The sequence below is a fragment of the Carettochelys insculpta genome, chromosome 26 (assembly GCF_033958435.1).
Source record: "Carettochelys insculpta isolate YL-2023 chromosome 26, ASM3395843v1, whole genome shotgun sequence".
Taxonomy (NCBI): Eukaryota; Metazoa; Chordata; order Testudines; family Carettochelyidae; genus Carettochelys; species Carettochelys insculpta.
The window spans coordinates 11,650,673-11,664,144 of record NC_134162.1 but is presented as its reverse complement, the minus strand read 5'-3'; positions in this window follow the sequence as shown (position 1 = coordinate 11,664,144).

Genomic DNA, 13,472 nt, shown 5'->3' with positions numbered 1-13,472 from the left:
AGAAAAGAATCTTTTCTGTGGAGACCCCACCACAAAGAGCCCCCACAATTGCTAAATGACAGTCAGAACAGATCTTCCATGTGGATGACCACAGTCTCTTCCAACCGTCATGCAGCCACCAGGTTTGGGAGCATGGTGATGGTGATGGTGGTGGTGGGGTGGCATATTCAACCCTTTTCCAAAGGGGTGGCTTGGGGAGGGGTTTCTCTGTAAAGGAATCCTCACCAATGTTGGTCCCTGAGTGTTCATTCTCTGGGTCTTAGTCTCGACTAAAGCTTAGAGGAAAGGCTTTGCATCTCTTTTAGGTGGAAAGGACAGTTCAGTGAGCAGAACACTTGTCTGACTGTGGAGATAAGGGCAGCTGGGAATGAGAGAAATTCATGCAAGGGGTGTACAGTACTTTCCCCTTACTCCCTGATCCTCCTGGGAAGGGGAAGTAGAATCAGTGTGGCCACACATCCCTGCCCTCCCAAAATGCTCAGCCACAGACTCACTAAATCTTCCCTGTGCCTCAGTTCCCCATCTGTCAGATAGGGAAAGGATTTCTCTGCCTGTTCTGAGGCACTTAGCCATTACAGCAGTGAGGGGCCTTATTGTTCATTATTTGTACTAGCAATTCACCTGGGACATCAGCCACCTTGCCTCCCGGAATTTTCTTGTATTGTTATTCTACCACCCAGAAACCCTGTATAAAGCAGGAAATGAAAAGTAAGGAAATTGGGGACATTTTGCTATTTATCTGACACAACCAAGACATACAGCAGGAGTTTGGTGCACAGCAGGCTTCTAAATCCTCGCCACAGGGGAGCCAGTTAACAAGCTTCATGCCATTCCCCGCTTCTTCCCTGTATCCTGGAGGCATCCACAACGTTACAAATGGAAATGTCAATAGGTAAATAATTGCATTGGCCAACAGGCCATTTTTTTTTTTGGATGAGCATTTATCTATAATCAATTCCCACGAAGACAAGAGATGTGAAAAATAGAACAGGCAAACTGAGTGTCAGGGAGAGGGCAAGAGGAAAAAAAAATTGTGCTTCAAAAGGACATCCCACAGAGAGCAAATTAACCTGCATGTCCACATTCAGTCCAGAATTCAATAAAGAAACTAACACACCTCAGCGCTGGCTTTAAAAGATAAGGAATCCTTGCGGAGAGCCAATTTATCATTCAGCATCTGGGTATCTGGCAAAAGCCAATGAAAAGCTCTTTGGTTTGGGGTCTGGAGAAGGAAAGCAGAGATTGTTCCTTTATGGGTGTGACATGGAGTGCACATCAGCAGCATTTGGTCTGCAGTGACTATAGAAGAGTCACAGTCAAGGTTTAGCTAAGCCAGAGGTATGCAAAGTGAGGGGGTGGACCCCCTTGGTGGGGGTGAAATTTCATAAGGAGGGCACAGCACAATTGCCTGCTGGGCCTCAGGTTCATCTATCTCATTAAAATGTTGAAATCGGTTACTGTTTTTATGTCTGTGTATTCACATTTATACACCAATTAATAACACACTTTTGAAAAGTAACAGAGGGAGCCGTGCTAGTCTATATACTATCAAAACAAAAAAGCGGTCAAGTATCACTTTAAAGACTAGCAAAACGGTTTATTAGGTGAGCTTTCGTGGGACAGACCCACTTCTTCAGACCATAGCCAGACCAGAACAGACTCAATATTTAAGGCTTTGTATATTGGTATGTGCTGTCTTGCGAAAGAGCAGATTTTTTGAAAGACAGCATCCACACACAAAAAAGCAGATCAAAAGAGCAGGTTTTTTTTTGGAAGAGATCTTCTGGAAAGGCTTCTTGCGAAAGATCTCCATAGTGTAGACATAACCAAAGATCACATCATGTAGTGTTCATTCAATTTTAAAATAAAGAATAATAACAAAATGAGAAAAAGAACAGAAGGCAAGTCTCCATGAGAGAGAACACAGTGGGCCTATCACCTTTGCAACATGCTGCAACTGAACTGAAACCAAAATGGCAGCTGTCTCTAACAGAAAACAAACCTCTAGAAAATTAAAGAAGCCAGAAAAGCCAACTATAGCTTGCAGAACTACATACACTACCTCATAACAAGAAACACTTGCATTGCCTATGTGGCTTCATTTGATATTTTGTCAACTCAGCGCCTTCCACGTATGATACATTCCTTTTAGGTTTTAAAACCACACCAGTGAAATAAAAACATTGCTTTGTAAAGCTACATTACGCTTTTTAAGCAACCCAACTTTTCACAGAAAAGCTGATCCATAACTGGCCAAAGCAAACAACAGGCCTAACCTAATGAAATGCATTGTGTCAGTAACGACAGAGAGCAGCTGTCACTCAGTTGCAGTGGCTTCCACTCACTGTCTGAGTGATTAAATCTATATCAGAGAGATAGCCATGTTAATTTATAATCTATCAAAACAAAAAAGCAGTCATGTAGCACTTTAAACACTAACAAAATTTATTGCGTGATGAGCTTTCGTGGAACAGACCCACCACTTCAGATCATAGCCGTGTCTGCTCTGGTATGGCTGTGATCTGAAGAAGTGCATCTCCCCCATGAAAGCTCATCACTTAATAAATTATTTTGCTAGTTTTTAAAGTGCTACATGACTGCTTTTTTCTTTTGGAAGATCTACATCAGTTACTGAGTAGCATTACAGATGGCTGTGCTCCCTGTAAACTGAGCATTTGGGTGGTCACCCAGGAGAGATTCAGGTGCCGCCCAGGTGATTAGCAGAGCGCCCACAGCCAGCAGCATGTGCTCCTATGGTGGTGCACATCTGCACAAGTCTTGGGGCACATAAAATTTATTCCAGGGATGGATGGAAAACATTAGAGGGAGCACTATATATACGTTCTTTGTCCATGTCTATATTTGCACTTGATCAACAAAACTTGTGTCATTCATGGATGCTTCACCACCACCACCACCACACTGCTCCCCTGGATGACACAAGTTTTGTCACTGCAAGTGAAAGTGTGATTCTGGCTTTGTCTTGGCTGCCAGCCAAGTGAAACCCCCTTGTGGAGGGTGGAAGCATTTAGTTGATAAAAGTGCTGACAAACACCCTTCACACAGGCTGACTTCTCGTGACAGCGCTGTGTCAACACAGCCTGTCACAAGATCTGTAGGGTGTAGACATACTGTACTCTTAGTCAGGCAATCAATGTCTTCTGCTTCATGGTCAGGGCTATACCATGAAATGGACAGAGCAGCATGAGAAAATTACCATTTAAGTGAACTTTCGCTTATTGGGAAACCTGATTAATTCCAAACTTGCAGCATCTCACAGAATCTTTGCTTCAATCGAGCTTTAATCTTCCTACTTCCATCACCCTAACAAGCTTTTTTTTTTTTTTTGAGGGGAGCTTAATTATCAACTGGCTTGAAAACAAAGCAATTTAGTGATTAAAAACACTTCAAAGACATTTTTCCTTGTGGTCTGCCTCCCTTGAGTCCGATTACTTTTGCTAGGTGATGTGGGAGTTATCCATGTAGGCAGCATTTCAATTTATAGGAGTACTGAGAGTGAAGGAGATCGATTCACTCATTTCTCTTCTTCCCCGTCCCCAGCTACACTTACCTTTTATTTAGCTCAATAGCCTGTCCCAAAGATCCAGCACTATTCAAGGCACAGTCTGGGAATTTAGGCTATGCCTGACTGAGTAGACCATTCATTAGTATTTTAAGCCCCCTCCACAGCTTGGGGTCCTGTTGTGTTGGGTGCTGTACTTACATGTAGAAAGAACAGTCCAGCCCTAAATAGCTTATGATCTAAATACAGAAGAGAGGCCAAGGGGAAGTCTAATCACATACACGTGCCCGCACATGCACACGACCATTACAGATAGAGCATTGATACACTAGGGAATCAAATGACTTGCTCACGGTCACCAGAGAATCTGTGGAAGAATCAAGAACTGACACCATATCGCCTATGTCCCACTGCTGTGTCTTAATCCCGTGACTAGCCCTTCTGCCATTGGTCCTTGAATCAAGTACCTTGCCTCCATGAATGGCTGCGCTGACGCTTCAGAGGAAGGTGAAATGTATCTGGGAACTAGGTGCCTGCTGACTTTAACAAGCCTGCAGTTTGCAGAAGATTCCTGGTGGTGGTGAGGGACACTGGCAAGCCTGGAGATGTTGGCTAGAGCTTTATTAACTCCAAAAATACCACTTCCCAGAAGGGATCCATCTACTGCACAATGCAATCAGACTCTTTCTTAAAATTCATCCTCAGTATTTGACTGCCTGACAAAGGCTGCTCTGCCTTGGCTTGTGGGGATTCCTGCAACTCAAAATGGAGTGTCTAACTGCCAAATATCCATGTGCAAGAGGGGAGGTAAAATTCTTCATTATATTTCTGCCAAGCACTCTCAGTGTGGCTGGAGATTTAGACACTGAAACACAGAGACTCTTTCCTTTGTGAACCAACTGCTAGGGCAAATAAAAGGTGGGGGGGATCACTATCATCTTACAAGGAAAGATGAATTTTGATTCTATGGACCAGTGATCTCAAGACAGGGAAGATTTTTACCCTGGAAATACAAGGATCAGTCACTCACTAGCTAAAAATCTAAAGACTGTGATATCATAGTAGTTAAGGTAGACTGGACTCACGGGATTCCTGAGTCCATTCCCCTACAGGGTCAGGACTAATATTGCCTCTATTTTTTTCCACCTATGGGCAGAATAACTTTTGTTATGTGCACCAAGAATATTTGTCACGTGCAGATGTGCACCACCAATAGAAACACATGCTGCTGTCCGTGGGTGGTTGTGGGCACTCTGTTAATCAGCTGGGCAGCACTTGAATCTAACCTGGGTGGCTGCCAAAGCAGTCAGCTTACAGGGAACACTGGTCAAGACTGAGTTCGCTGATAACGGACCAATCATGCCACACTGCCTCTTGCATTATGCAGTGCCTAAAGGAGCCCAAAACCCTTTCCAAACAATACACAGTGTACCTCTGCAGCCTCTGCTGAAATGTAGCCAGCTCTCTGTGGTGCGCTATGGCTGTTGAACACCACCCAGCAGCATTCCATAGCCACTTCTGTTAGGCTGATGCAATTAGCTGACTTGGAATCTGACAAGGACATGGGGTTAACATCGCTAGCAATATAGGCTGTGGGCTAGTTCATGATCCAAACTGGGCTGTGGCCCCAGATTCACATCTCATCCCGTTACACCTGTTTGGGATGGCTGCAGGGATTAACTAGCTATCCACCAGGTGGCACCACAAAGCCAGTAATGGTGCCAAGCAATGTGAATGTCAAGGACTTGATACTAGACTTAGCCTCACAGTGGTTGCATTGAGTCTGCAGTAAATATAAAAATTTTCCTCCACCAACAATAGAGAATCCCTGAACTCTAGAACTGAACTCATCTTAGTTCAGCCCCTACTGTGCTGTAAACCTAAGACGTCTCTGACAATTTGTCTAAACTAGTCTTTAAAAACACCCATGGAGAAGTTTCCACACCTCTCTTAGCCCCGCCCCTTCTATGCTTAGCCACATCCCTCCTGGGGCACAGAGCTGGGTCCCCCTCCCACCTTGCCCTGAGGTCCACGGTGTCTGTCGTCCCCGCCCTCTCATGCGCAAGACTCCTGTGTATCTGCTATTCTCCCATCCCCATTACGTTCTCACCTGACCCCAAAGGAATGAATACAGCGTCCAGTATGACTTTAGGTTGCTCATGACTCCATTATCATCGGACTGGGATTCAGGAATTGCAGCTCAACAGGACAAATAACCAATCCACAGAGATCTTGGAAAGCGATCTTTGCATTTTTTTAAGGTCCCTGAACAACGGGTCTCAACCTGTGACCAGCCAGGCTATGTCTACATGGCAAGATTTTTTTGAAATAATGTACACAATTTGCACTATGGAAATTGCATAAATTATTTCAAAATACCCTATTCCATCCAAACAGCACCAAATTTCATAACAACGGGCTATTCCAAGTGGTCCATTACTCCCTGTATGATGAGGGCTACCAGATCGGAATTGTGCACCCAGAATAGCAGCACCCTTTCGGGTGCTGTGAAAAGCCATGGCGTTGCTATTTCGGGATACCTTTGTATTCTGAAATAGCACCCACCAAGTAGACATAGCCCCAGTTCCTGGAGGAGCCACTCCACTACTTTGGCTACCAAACCACTCTCGTGTTGTGCCACAGGGAAGCCCTGATTGCTACTTGCTATATCACAAGAGAATAACCCTATCTGAGAAAACTCCTTGGCCCTCCCCAGCCCTGTGTCATACAAGGAAGAATGAGCATTTTAAGAGCTTCCACAGGAAACTGATTCTCTGCTGACAAAAGGTACAGGTCATTTTCCTTCTCATTTTAGTTTCACAATGAGCTAGAAGCAATTTTCTTCTCTTGCTTACTGAGTCAGTTCAAGCATCACACTGACCTTTAGCAAAAAATATCTGTGGCAAGGTCAATCTCATTCCTGGGCCCCAGGTCCTCTGTTCAGTCCACTGGCCCCACCATACGAACCCTGTTACCCTTGCTGGGGCAGGTGGCAGCCTCGGGGGAACCTAGTCTCCACCCACTCATTCCGGGTTCCAGCCCAGGGACCCCGGATGGCCATTACCAGCAAGGGCTGACTCCCTTCCCCCTTGCCCCTGCAGCTCCTCTCCCTGCGCTAGTTCCCCAGATGATTGCCCTAGTACCTCCTTCTGCTAGTGGTAGCCATGGTAGAAAGTCCCGTCCTTTGTTTAGCTCCTCTGGCTGACCAGTTCCTCACAGTCTCTGGTTGAGCTTCAGGTCCCCTGGACTAGGGCAGTCCAGCCCCCCCAGGTTGAGGAGGCTCCTCTCCTCTTTCGTGGTCTCTGGTGTTCCTCCAAGTCTGCTTCCCTCTCCTCACTCCCCTGCCAAACTCTCCTTAACCACCCTCCCCTTGCCCTGTGTGGAGAAGGGCTTATAAAGGTAGCCCTGAGTGGGATCAGCTGGCCCCAATTGATTTAGGGCATTAGAATAAGGATCCGATTAAACCACATTAGCATGTGACCAGTTTCGTTCTTACTGGAACTCATCAGATGTGCGTAAACTGCTGTCTATAGTGTGATTTGAACCCAGGACGCCTTCGTCATAGTCATAGTGATTTAGGGCAGCCTACTCCTCAGCTGTTCCCACTTTGATTGTCAGCTCCATCTCTGCCCTGTTTTTACTCCTGTCTTTTCCTCTCCTGGCCCCACTTCTCAATCACTGCCAGGGATGGAAAGGGCAGGCAAGGAGAGGAGGGAGAGAAGTAAAGCTGATAGAAATATGGAACACACCCAGTTCCCAGCTAAGTTCTGTTCCTTGGTGCCTTCAGTCAGAGGTAGAAAAGAGGCATTGTGTGATCTGCCCGGCTCTCATCCATCCAACACAATATTCTCCTGTTATATATAAACACTCTGGCCTTTATGCCCTTCTCCCAGTGATGCCGTTGATTCAGCTCCATAAAGAATCTAGTAGCGAACTTTTCCGACAATCCATGTCAGCATGTGTTCTGTGCAGCACACATGACAGAACAGTCCCTCTGCCCTCCATGAAATGGCACGACCAGGACATAGGACACCTTGCTGGTTAGTCACCACACTGGGCAACTAGCAAAGCCATTCTTCAGGAACAGTCTGCAGCAAAGTTACACGGCACATGTGTCTAAGACAAAAAGCATGTCACAGCTCCAGGAACAAACAGGAGGGAAATAGCTCCAAAAAACAAACAAACAAACAAAAAACAGGACGTCATCTCACATGTACACATTTCATTTGGAAATTAAGCCTACGCCTCAGCTGCGTTGGTTTGTCTTTTGGTTAGCTGAGGGCTCTTATTTTCTCTCCTTACTATTGGACATGCCTGACTGCAGTTCTCCATAAAGACCAGCAAGCTAAGGGGATGCACCAAGGCTGTGATGGGATGGGGTGAGGAGGACAGGAGGACAAGGAGGGAATAGTTTGCATGGATGTGAAGTGGGAGTAAAGAGGCATGCAGGCATATGTATGTCTATACAGAGGGTAAGGCTGTATTGTGTGTCTGTCTAGCCCTCTGTAGTGCTAACCACAGTAAGAAGACTGCAGATTGGCCTATGGAGGCCTGTCCATGACAGCTTTTATTTAAAGTGCTACAATTAGCCAAAAAGGAGGGGATGGGGTGGGTAGCATTTATGGATTGCCCTGTGTAAATTGCTTGTTTCTTCCCAGCCTCAGAGAATATTACCTGGGTCACAATATTCTAAACAACTGAGTTACACGGTCATGAAACCTACAGTGGTGGCATGGAGAAGCTCGGAGAGTGAAAGAGACAGAGAAGGAAAAACTCTGCTGCTGTTTACACCAGTGCTTCCTCACTGAAGTTATGTCACCAAATATCAGACAACAGAACCCAATTTAGAGGGTTAGACTGCTGGTAACTGGATTAAGATACTTATCCTTTGGATCACTGCTAGAAATGCAGCAGCCCAAAATTTGCCATTTACAAGCTGTTCACTGGTCCATTAAAAAGCCCCTTTAAAAGAAACAATCACCAAATAGCAAAGTCAGTTTCCTTCACTTGCTATAGGTCCTGTCACCATTCTCCAGAGCCTGCTGGAAAGCCTGTGTGTTGAGGGGGAGGATTATACCCTAGAGAGCACTATTAACATGCCTCATTCTTATAGGGCACTTACCTGTGTGCAGCCAGCCACATGAACCATGGAGGCAGAAATACGGACCAGAGATTGATGGGTCAATGCATTTGGTGAGGGGCAGGGGGCAGGAAAGGCCAGCTGGTGTAAGTGCTCTTCTGCTAGTCAGGTGACTGTGCTAACAGGGGAAAGCCCAGCAGGTGAGGGAGTATTATGCCTTGCATTTCCCTGCTTTGTCTCTGGAGGAAATGATTCCCCCAAATAGGAGGAAAATATCCCCCTGACAGACATGCAGATACAGTCCAGCAAAGACTCCTGTGAAGGCCTTAATATGGTCACAACAAAAGATCCCAAAATATATATAGGAAGCCCCTAGAGCCCCCAGGCTGTCTGCCCCTTTCTCCATTTCATTGGGCAAGTCCCTCACACCACAAAGGGCCAAGCTGGAACACACCTTTACCCTGCTTTTTCCCTCCACAAAGACCCTCAGTAATTGTGCCCTGTGACACAGGGTGGATTTGGTGACAGGGCTCCATGGGAACCTGCCTTGCAGCTGTGTGGCTTGAGGGGTTCCCACACGCTTTACTTTAGGCTTCAGGGAGTGACCAAGCCAACAGCCGCCAATTCAAACAGAGGAAAATCTCAGAGCTTCGCCCCCTTCTTTGCCACAAAATTGTCCCAGTTCTATTCAAAGGACTGGCAAATCCCAGGGAGCTGCTTGTCAAGTCTGGCCTGAGTTTCTGCTTCATATATATATATATAGAGAGAGAGAGAGAAAGAAAGACAGACAGACAGACAGAAAAAGACAGGAAGAAAGAAACTTCCCCACCCCCAAGATTCGAAGGTTTCAGTTTTCTCCTGCCCCAGCCAATGCCCACACCATGATTTCAACAGTTTCCACCCCATCAGCAACCTTAGCCTGGACTAGTCCACACAAGAAATTCACTTCCTGGACACTACTGTGCAGATAGGCAACAGTCACATAAATACCACCCTATACCGAAAACCCATGGACTGCTATGCTTATCTACACGCCTCCAGGGCGTACTACATGATCCATTGTTTACAGCCAGGCACTAAGGTACAACCGTATTTGCTCTGATCCATCAGACAGAGACAAACACCTACAACACCTTTACCAAGCTTTCCTCAAACTACAATACCCACCTAAGCAAGTGAGGAAACTGATTGACAGAGCCAGACGGGTACCCAGAAGCCACCTGCTACAAGACAGGCCTCGCAAGGAAGACAAGAGAACACCACTGACCATCACATACAGTCCCCACCCTAAGGCTTCTCCAGCGCATCATGACTGATCTGCAACCCAGCCTGAACAATAATCTTTCACTCTCACAGATGTTGAGAGGCAGGCCTGTTCTCGCCTACAGACAGCCTGCCAACCTGAAATAAATCCTCACCAGCCACTACAAATCACAAACCAGTGACTCTAGGCCTGGAACCAGCCCCTGCAACGGTCCTCTCTGCCAACTCTGCTCACATATCTACACCAGTGACATCATCACAGGACCTATCATCAACCATACCATCAGGGGCTCCTTTACGTGCACATCTATTAATATAGTATGTGCCAGCAATGCCCCACTGCAATTTACATTGGCCAAACTGGACAGTCTGTCCATAAAAGAAGAAATGGACATAAATCAGACATCAGGAATGGTAATGTACATAAGCCTGTGGGGGAACACTTCAATTTCCCTGGACACTCAGTGGCAGATTTAAGGGTGACAGTTCTGAAACAAAAAAAAATTAAAAAAAATCAATGGAGAGAGAAAGCTCTGAGCTGCAATTTATTTACAAATTTGACTCCATTAACCATGGATTAAACAGAAACTGGGAGTGGCTCGCAGCTTACAAAGGCAGCTTCTCTGCTCTGGGTGTTAATATCTCCCCATTACACTCTGACAAAGGCTCACATCCCCCGTCTGATCTGACTTGTTTTTTCTTCTCTTGATAAGTACTATTGATACTGGACCATTTCCACCTTGTTGACTAGACCTTGTCAGCTCTGGCCCTTCCTTTTACTGGGACCCCACTCTTTAAATACCTCTCTGAAACCACCACCTCCCCACTCATGCATCTGATGAAGTAGGTCTTTGCCCACGAAAACTTATGCTCCAAAATATCTGTTTGTCTATAAGGTGCCACAAGCCTTCTTGTTGTTCTCAAGACCATTATTCTGTCACTCTAACCACCAGAGGGCGATATTATTTCAGTTCGGAGACACTCCTGTGGGCTGGTGGGCTGCTTTGGTTCCAACTGACTTCATTAACAGGGGGTGTAATTGCTTCAGGACTCATCATGTTCTCCAGAAACAGCCTTAAATATCTTCGTGGCAACTAGTTTCACACCTGGGAGACATGCAGCAATCCCAAACCGTTTTGTCTGTGTGTCACAGGCAGCACACCAGAGATCTTTCTTCAGACCTATCTGCTAACTTCATTTATCCCTTTGCTTAAACCTGTCAGTATCTATAGCTCTGGTTGAAGAAACCTGCTGAAGAAATCTGTGCCTTCTGGTGATCCACTGGGCAGTTACAATGCTATACAGCAGGTTTGGAGAGGAAAGACAGTTTTATGGTGATGGCATCTATGTTTCTTTCCTGGCTCCTGGCGTGTCACTTGGGAGCAGAGCTTTATCCTCCATTAATATAACAGGGAATTTGGTGCTTCTTCACCTTTCAAGAGCTGGGCCTTAAATCTTTAGTGCCTCTGTTCCCCATCTGTAAAATGGGGACAGTAGTACTCCCAGACTTGTCTTACTACATGTTTGCACAATGTTTAGCACACAGAGCAGAATGGGACTTTGCGGTACTATTACAATGATCACAAACATCCACCTTTCTCACTGCTGTGCCTTAACATGCCTCTGAATGGGCAAGTCCTTCAGGCTGTGAGCGGGCGGTCGGGCTCATTATACTCCAGATATTCCTGTGCCTCTCTGCTGTGAGGGTGTTTTCTATAGCACCAGATACCTGGCCACAGGGCAGGCTAATCAGGTTGGGCAGCTGGTGTAAAATTTGCAAAACAAGTTACAGTGGCACAATGCTGAAGTTTGGGTTGCTCTTTCCAGGGCCCACATGAAACAATCAGGATCTATCTGCTTTCCAGCTGTGCCCACCATCCTCCTACCTGCTAAGGTTTTAGAAGCTGTCTGTGACCTTTATTTGCCATTTTTAGAAGGGTGGGAGCAGTTACCAGCAAATGCTGGAATGCCCATGTATCCTATCTATTGATAGTGTTTCGAATCATAGAAACTTCATAGAATCATAGCATTGTAGAGTTGGAAGAGACCTCAGGAGGTCATCAAGTCCAGTCCCCTGCCCAAAGCAGGACCAACCCTAACAAAGCCACTGGAGAATGCAAGCGCTATCATCCAACCCATCATCCAGAGTCTACTGTAGAAATGCCTCTTTCAGCACACCCATCCTCAGAACATCTAGCTATTTCAGCCTTAGCTAGAAAAAAATAAGCCACAATCCTCCATCCATCAGTGGCTTCTAAGGCCTCATTTGTGGGAGAGAATAATTCTGTACTTGCGCCGGAGGAACGGATTGGTTCTTTTTCATCTCTAGCTTCAAGGTTTCCGTGATTAGAAAAACCATCAACAGAGCAGCCATGTAGGAGATAGATAGTTAATTTCTAGAGTTTTATTACAGAAGTACCATGGTTAGACCAACATATTGGAGGAGAGATATATAGCTATGTAACTTCTAGGATCCCCCTGGCTTTTTGGACTCTCAACTCACACCTCCCGCCCCATATAGGCTAGTCTGCCCTAAATGCAGTTTGTTCCCAGTGATTAGTTAAAAACCCTAGGTGCGCCAAGGAGCACAGGAACCAATTGAATAGTGTGACTTCCACTCCATGCCCATTAGAATAATTTATAAGGATGTGGATTTCAATGAGCGGAAGCTATAGTTTCCCTCCTCCCTCTCCTGACCCCCATCAGCGAAATGAAATGGCTGGCAGAAAGCTCTACCTTTATATCCTCATCACACAACTGGCTGATCTGCTAAAGCACTTTGCCCGTTGTAAACCAGATCATTATTTGATGATAGCAGTGTGATTTGGCATGGAAAGGAGAGACTCTTGTTGCTCAGGAGAACAGTTCTTCAGGCTGTGTATGCGCAGCTCTTATCTATGGATATGTCTGTTTGTTTTCATATTTAAGAGATGGGAATAATTTAAATAACCTTGTGTGCTTTCAAGACAGAGGAAATATTGTTATAACCTATTAGATCAATTAAAGTTTTTTTTTACAGCATTGAGAGGATTGGCACGCCTAGGCGGTAGTGCTGGGAACCACTACATTACTGGTAGATGTACCGTGTGTGGGAATCCTTATTCAGTGAAAAGAGGACGGTGTCATGTAGTTGTGTGAGTAAGTGAGAGAAGTGTAACCATCCTTGATGGTGTTGTGTTTGTCTGCTAAACAGCTGTTGTGCTCTTTTCCCGAATCAGTGGTATTTTTACCTCTGAGTGAAATGATTTCCATGGGTAATTTGTGTGTCCATTTAGAAAGCATTCTGGGATGAAAGGAACTATTACAACCTGGATATATTATCTGGAAAGGAATTGGGACCACTAGGTATGCAGAAACACCTGCAGGTGAAAAAAATCAATCATGAGACCCCACAGGAGACTTTTTTGTTTGTTTGTTTTTGTTTTTTTTAACAAAGGAATTTTATCCTATGTTATAAAAACCACATTGAGGTAGCTTTTTACTATACAGTTGCAAAGTAGGGCCCCCAAAATGGCTGAGGACTGTCATGGTACAGGTTGACCCTCCCTCATCTGGCACCCTTGGGACCTGAGCGATGCCAGACAAGTTAATTTTCCAGGCAATGGG